The sequence below is a fragment of the Papaver somniferum genome, unplaced genomic scaffold, assembly GCF_003573695.1.
Source record: "Papaver somniferum cultivar HN1 unplaced genomic scaffold, ASM357369v1 unplaced-scaffold_125, whole genome shotgun sequence".
In the NCBI taxonomy this organism is placed as follows: domain Eukaryota; kingdom Viridiplantae; phylum Streptophyta; class Magnoliopsida; order Ranunculales; family Papaveraceae; genus Papaver; species Papaver somniferum.
In genome coordinates this window covers 7,212,289-7,218,565 of record NW_020621603.1, presented here as the reverse complement: position 1 = coordinate 7,218,565, position 6,277 = coordinate 7,212,289, and positions in this window count along the sequence as shown.

Below are 6,277 nucleotides of genomic sequence, written 5' to 3'. Positions count from 1 at the left end.
GTTCTGATCTTACGTTTACTATCGTGATTGAGTATTATCTTTGCGAAGATTTGCTTGAGATTTATCTCTGATAGATAAGATTAAAAGTAGTCACAAACATCTTCGTCTCATCGTTTATGATTCTGTTAGAGCACTGCTCGGTCAAACTCGCATGCGTTGCTATCTCAAGCATGTTTGCCAATGTTAGTGATCAAAACTATAAGTCTTGATTTCTAGTCTCTTATAGCTAAGTCTCGGACTAGGATAGTAAGTGCAGTTGAGTAGAAGATCTACTCAAGGAACCGGTGGAACTTCTCGACAAAAAGGTATGTGGAGACTTGAACTTATCTGTCACTCAAAAGTCTATTTATTCTATCTTCTACTCTTTGAGACAAAAGTCGTATGCTATATATATAGACTAGATCATATACATTTGGTATGTCGAGCCGAGTATATCTCTCCTATCTATATCTCGAAATATGTGTTGGTAAGTTTTTCGCTTCGACCAAGTTTATCTTTACCTAGTGACGAAAGTCATGAATGTCTCAATCACTTTGAAAACTGCTTTGATGAGAAATAGTGTAACAACTACATAACGTCCTCTAAGAATGTTTCAATGACTGGAATAAGAGTTTAGATTACATAACCAATGGATTCCTTGAACCGAAGTTTTCGAACTTTGTTGATCAAGAGAACTGGAAGTATGGCAATTGGCAAGTCCGTGAACTCAGTCCACGAACTGCCGAAGTTCTCAAACCCGAGAATTTCTGCTGGAGTTGACAAACTACATGCGTGAGCCCAGTCCGCGAACCCAGTCCGCGTACCGGCGTAGTTCTCGAACCCGAGAATTTCTGCTGGAGTTTGTAAGCTCTATCCGGTGTCTTAAGTCCGCGAACCTAGTCTGCGAACTTGAGAAGGTTATATATCTAAAGATGATTTCTGAACTTAATCTTAAAAGACTAAGAATTGCATTTGCAAACCGTGGCTATTAAAGTTTATGAACCGATTCGAGTGAATCAAATCATCTTTGCTTCAATTGTGTCTTGTATAGTTACATAAGATTTCCTTGCAGTTGAACAACTGTCTTAACTAGTTCATTTGAGTCAATTGAACTAGTTATGGTGAAGAAGAACATGGTTGGTATGAAACGCTCATATGGTTAACCTTTTTGGGTAGACTATTGTTGAACCAACAATGTACACGTTTGGGTACGGTTAACAAACCTAGAAGCGTACAGTCATTTGTGTACGACAAGCTAAGTTTTCGATCTAACGGTTGAGAAATATTAGCTTGAACCTACATCAGGTTTTCATCTAACGGTGAATATTGATTGCTTTGCAACTAAGGCAAAACCCTGATTTGAAGACTATATAAAGGAGACATTTAGCATTGAGAAAACTAATCCCCACACGTCCGCGTGATACTAGTTTCTCTGCTAGAGTCGTTTCTCCTTTAACCTTTGGTTTTCTTCTTCTAAAACCCGGTTAACGACTTAAAGACTTCATTGGGATTGTGAAGCCAGACCGATACTATTTTTATTTTAGTTGTGTGATCTGATCTTGCATCTTCTATTGTAATAGTACAATCATATTGATTGGCTAGAGATCGTGAGAGTTCTCCTATAGGTAAGATATAAAAAGTAATCACAAACACCTTCGTCTCATCGTTTTTTATTCCACGACATCTTTTTTCGCTACCATACGATTAAGATTGTTGTGAGGTGATTGATTAATCTAGGTTGTTCTTCGGAAATATAAGACCGAATTATCAATTGGTTCCTGTTCACCTTGATTATTATCAAAATACGGAACCAAAAATTTTAGGGTTTTTCTGTGGGAGACAGATTGATCCTTTGATAGACTTGTCTGTGTGAGACAGATTTGTTTATTGTTAAAGCCTGCGATTTTGGGTCGTAGCAACTTTAAGTTGTGGGTGAGATCAGTTAAGGGAATCAAGTGCGCAGTATCCTACTGGGATCAGAGGCATAGGGAGTACAAATGTACCTTGGATCAGTGGGAGACTGATTGGGGTTCAACTATAGTCCTGTCCGAAGTTAGCTTGGAGTAGGACAATGTCTGTAGCGGCTTAATACAGTGTGTATTCAATCTGGACTAGGTCCCGGGGTTTTTCTGCATTTGCGGTTTCCTCGTCAACAAAATTTTGGTATCTGTGTTATTTCTATTTCCGTATTATATTTGTTTATATAATTGAAATAATACAGGTTGTGCGTTTGAATCAATCAATTGGAAAACCGACCTTTGGTTATTGATTGATATTGATTGATCCTTGGACATTGGTCTTTGGTACCGTCCAAGTTAATCCTTGTGTTTTATTATAGACTCGCTGATTTCTATTAGCTTGAGTGAATCAAAACAAGAGAGAGATATTAACTTCTTGAGATACTTTTATCTAGATTGAGTCTGACTGTCTAGTTGATTCTCTAGTAAGTGTTTCGGAGTTAGTCCATACAGATTGTTAATCGAAATATTGGGTGGTGGTGTTAGACACCCCGCTTTTTCAATTGGTATCAGAGCAGGCAAACACATTTAAGACCTTACAAGTATGTGTTTGTAGCGATCTGACTCTATGTTCAGAGGTGCTATCTCTATTAACGTACCACCAGTCTTCGATGGCTCTAATTACTTATGGTGGAAAATTGCTATGCGAGCTTTTCTTCAAGCACATGATTTTCAATCATGGGTATATGTTGTTAATGGCTATGATGCTCCCATTGTGGAAGTTGGAGATGTAAACGTTCCCAAACCTATTGGTGAATACACCCCTGCTGAGATAAATACTGCAAAGCAAAATTCCGACGGTTTGAATACTATCATACATGCCATTACCCCAAATATTCAGCACCATGTGTCTAATTGCACTCGGTCTAAAGATGCTTGGGGTATCTTAGAAACCGTATGTGAAGGTAACTCCAGTGAAAAGGAATCCAGGCTTCAAAACCTTAATTCCGATTAGGAGAACCTTCGTATGCCAGATGAAGATACATTTGATGAGTTTAATCACAAAGTGTCTGAAATTGTTAATGCATCTTCTGCATTGGGTAAGACTATTCCTGAAAAGGACATTGTGATGAAAATTCTCAGATCGCTGCTATCTAGATACGAGTCTAAGAAGCATGCCATTGTTGAGGGAAATAACCTTGATAATTTTTCCAGAAATACATTAGTTGGAAAGCTAAAGATCTTTGATCATGAGCATACATCCAAAATCGGAAAGGATGTTGCCTTTAAAGCAGTGAAGAATACTAAATTACTTGATAAGAGTAAAAGTGTTTATGTCTCTGAGGATGATCAGTCTGTGGGTGATTTTCAGATGAAGATCTTGACAAATCAGTCTCCTTGATCACAAGACAGTTTAGGGATCTTCTATTGAAGAGAAATAAACGGTTTTCAAGAGACAAACCTAGGTTATCGGATAAACCTCACAATCGTGTTCCTCCTAAAAACAGGGATGCTGACGAGGCTGATGACGAGGATATGCCACAGTGCTTTAAGTGTAAAGGTTTTGGTCATTTTGAAAACGATTGCCCAAATCGTAGAAAATACACTGGGAACAAAGGTCTTGATGTAACACTTGATGAGATGTCTGAGATCTATGATTCTGATGAAGATAGAAAATCAAGTGTCAGTCTTCTATGTGAAAACATCGATTTTGATAACTGTAGCAATACATATATCAATCTTGATGGTTTCGGTGAAGATAAGAAGCCAATCATGATGGAAGAATCAATTGACCCAACCTTTGGAAACTCTGTCTGTAATGTTTCAGGATCTACCGTGTTTTTAGCTGTTGTTGCACCACAGATGCCTGATTATTATCCAAGATTGACGTGTTCGTTTTTTTCTCAGAAGGGTCATGAACTATCCATATGTTACAAGTACAAACATCAATTGAGGCACGCCAACAAACTTCAACGAAGAGCAAATCAGTTAGCAAGGAAGCTTAAACTTGCTCAGAAGACCGCTGAGGTATGTAGGATTTTATCTTCGTCTAAGAAGTTAGTTTCTAAAGACAAAACAAGACCATTTGAGAAGAAAGTATGGTCAAATCGCTTTGATAGACAGAAGTCAGAGGATTCCTCTCATGAGGAAAATGGTGGACAAATCATTTTTCACCACAACACAAATTAATTGTGTTGTTTGGTAAATCTTGTCTCATATGCCTGTTCAAAAGAGACAAGGTTGTGAACGCACAGGATTTAGGAAAAGTTTTCTTAGGTTAATTATTTTCTGTCTATCAAATAAAAGGAAGGGTTACTTTCGACAATTCTACTCTTTGTAGGGTTTAGAGTTGGACGTCCACGAACCTGTTTAAAGGTTTCGAACCCTACATTCCTTTTTCCTCTTTGATATTCTTTATATTCCAAGACTGCTTGTTAAGATTGTGAATTCCAATCACAAAAATTAGTTGGTTATAAATGTTCTCATAAGCATCATGTCTTTGTATGGGAAGGATGTCAACATGATTGTTAAGCCATCAATCAAGGAAAAAGAAAAATCTCCAGTAATTTCGTCCTTGAAAAGAAAAAGGAGGAATACAAGAAAGCCAAGGGATGTCCCTTCTAACTCTCAAAAATTTTGCGATGTTCTTGATGAGTTGAAGGAATTAAGAAAGGAGATTCGTGATATTAAGGCTTGCGTTTTAAGGTCTTTGGAAATTCAGAAAGCCCTGGTTCGACATTACCAGCCAAGACGGTTTGTTGATATTAACTCCTATCTTCACGAACCTTATGTTCCAATGGCTGTTGACGACAAGGAGTTCGGGAATGATAAAGAATTTCTCAAAGACGTTGTAGCCTAGTATGTCTTCTGTTTGGATTTGTTGGAAGAATAACTAGTGCTTTGAATAGCGATGATTGTGACTACACATAGCTATTATTTTCATCTTCTTGTTTTTTGGTTTAAAATTCTAAAACTATTTGGAGGATGATGTTTTGCAATATTTTTTATTTTATTATATTGCAACTTGTTATGGGATATTTGTGTTTACGTCCGTGAACTTTGTTGTCCGATATTTTTGTCAAAAGTAAAGTCGTTCATGATCGGTATTCGTATTGGTTTAAGAATGAATATACTTTTGACATATACAAAAGTTAAGCCTATATTGTCAACCCTTGATGGGAGATAGGTTAAAATCTTTTGTATCCAAGGATTATTGCTATTGTATATGCTTGTGCAAAAGAATGAATCCTTGTGTATTCCACGGTATAGATCTTCATTGATCCATCTTTTTGTATTACCATGAGGCTCCGTAATGTGTCTTATGTTGAGCACGATACAACTAAGTTGATTATTTTTTATTAGCTTGGTTGGTTGTTCCGTGAGGTACGTTATGTTGAGCATTTAGAACTAAATTAATCATCTTCTTGGTTATTTAGTTATTACTCCACAAATTCTCTTGTGTTGAGTACATGAACGATTAATCCAATCACTCTCGTGTATGATTAACTTAGTCGTTGCTCCGTAAGTTTACTTATGTTGAGCACAATGAATTAAATTGATCACTTTTGTGGTTAATTTGATTATATATTCCGATTGAATTATTCATGGTTTACTTATGAATAATTTGATTGAGTTTTGGATATAAAAATCATTCTCATGGTTTTGGTGTCCATTAAAAATCCTTCGTTTCTCTTGGAATTAAGGTTGCTCGTTGTTGTTCCCTTGGGAATGACATCAAATGGGGGAGAGTTCTTTTGAACTTGTGCTTAATGGTCATATTTTGAGGGGTGTGCGGCTGTGGAATTTTAGAGGGGTTATCTTGTATCTTTAAACTCCTTGATGAATGTTGTTAGCTTCGGCTATATGATTGCATCTAAATAAGATGATGTGTGTTTCTTTCTCTCAGTCATGAAATGTCTCTTACGGAAATTTCATTATGATCCCGTTCTTGTACCTTTGCCAATTTTATTGACAAAAAGGGGGAGAATTAATATGTAGTTCACACTACAAATACATATGATTTTCGGATCATTGTGTAAGGGGGAGTGGTTTTCATGTGAGATGGAGTATTGACTAAGGGGGAGTGATACATATCACCATAGTATTATTGTTGAAGTTATGATACAATTGGACTTTGACACTGTATAATATTATGACATTGTATAACAATGATCGAGACCGATGCTTTCTCATTGTTATAGCTACGGATCTTCAACAACGGTGATGCTAAACTTACAACCTTTGGGATCATTGGAGTACTTGGAAGTGACGAAGATTTCGAGGAATGTTGAAGAATAGACATGTGGAATAGGAGCTACTAAAGTTTCATTATCTTTTTT